We start from the raw sequence: 1,569 nt of genomic DNA on the forward strand, positions 1-1,569 counted from the left end.
GTTGTTCAGATTGTGAAGCTTACCATCAACTCCTCTCTTTTTGACACTTACCTCAAGCGAGCATTCGCCTGGACAAACAGCGTGCTTGCTGTGCCTCAGCTCTTACCATTCTTTTGATGCTGACAAACTGCACCCATCGGGGGCTCTCACTTTTCCCCCGTTTCTTTCTCTCTCCAGTCCTTCTATTGAGAGTCGTCTTGCTGCCCCCGGCTCCCCTCCTCTTCCTCTCCGCCGGCGTTGCTGGCCGGAGTAGGGATGGGAGTGGAGGCCGGGCTTCCCCTGTTTATAGTAGTTGTAGATTCCCGTTTGCCTATATGGCCTGTTTTGCCCGTGTGGCCTTTGGCGCTATGCCGTTTAGATGGAATCCCTCTGTGCTGTGTGCGAGCCATGGTGCGGAGTCGCAGTCGTTCTTCTCCGGTCATCCTCCATGGAGGAGGTCACGGGAGGGGAGTGGATCTGGCGAGGATTTCTGCAATAAGCTCGGAGAAGCTTCTTATCCTGCAGATCTGGAGATTCTTGTTTTCCTCCTGGCCATCGTGGTGATGGGAGGGACGGGAAGCAGGAGATCTTTCGAAGATTTGTTTGGATCAGATGTTCCTGGGGATTTGCAGGCTGTGCTTCAAGCGATGTTCTTCCGGAGCTCATTCTCGGCGGCCACTTTTTGGCTTACTGCTATCTCGCCGTCGACCAAGATAGCCGAAGGGCGGCTGCTCCGGGCGTCTCTTCGACGCCACTGTTTCTACAACCTCCAGGCCAGAGTGCCAAATCGGAGGCCTTACTACTTCATCATGGTGTGCTCCATCTTCTCCAGCCCAAGTGGTGTTATCCCCGGCGCCGGAGGAGATGTCCGTGCTCTGAAGCTTCATCACATCGCCGGTGGTTTTGGACCTGATTGTAATCTTTGTTTTCAGTTTAGGATCCTATGTGCTAAACGTGAGGACCATGTTGTACTTTTCTTTTTCGTAGAGGTCGCTTCGTTTTAATGCAGCTTCGGGACCTTTCGAGGTCCCTCCCCTTTTTCAAAAAAAAAAACTGCACCCAACAAACCAATTCTTGTTCAAACAACCCAAAAGCTTTGATTCGATTTGTTTGGGCTGCGCCAGCCTAGGCAGTAGTGCAACTGTGCAAGGCACAGGGCGACACACAAGGGCCCAAGTGGCAAGCCACTGTGGTGGACCCTCACCCCACAAAAAATAAATTTAATATCGTTGTGGGCACATGGCTCACATATCATATAAACTGATAAGAACAGATACTACACTTGATCTTAGCCAAAAGGCCGAGAAAGGTATGAGTTGCAATGGCAGCCACCCGGTGCTCTTATAGCCTCGTCGCACTCCGTCTGCTCTCGCGCTCGTCGATGTGGGACTAAAAACTGCTGCTACGGGAACGGGCAACGCTGCTCGGCTGCTGCTTCGGGCACGTTTAGTTGCCTGGGCCGAATTCCTGCATGACTGCGCCAACGAGATGGGAGGCATTGCGCGTCAAGAACGGGCCATGGGACACTTTTGGCGGGTCGTTTGGTAGCCTGTGTGGCCTTTTGCGCGCCGGAGAAGGAACCCAGGCCCA

General features: G+C 53.2%; 1 non-coding gene across 1 annotated transcript; it reads right to left on the reverse strand.

Annotated features, from left to right (window-relative positions):
* Positions 1–1,089: 1,089 nt before the first annotated feature.
* On the reverse strand, positions 1,090–1,292 carry LOC124668939. Its single transcript, XR_006992001.1, has one exon. It is a non-coding gene; the product is annotated as a U2 spliceosomal RNA (small nuclear RNA).
* Positions 1,293–1,569: the final 277 nt, after the last annotated feature.

The sequence above is a fragment of the Lolium rigidum genome, chromosome 6, assembly GCF_022539505.1.
Source record: "Lolium rigidum isolate FL_2022 chromosome 6, APGP_CSIRO_Lrig_0.1, whole genome shotgun sequence".
Taxonomy (NCBI): domain Eukaryota; kingdom Viridiplantae; phylum Streptophyta; class Magnoliopsida; order Poales; family Poaceae; genus Lolium; species Lolium rigidum.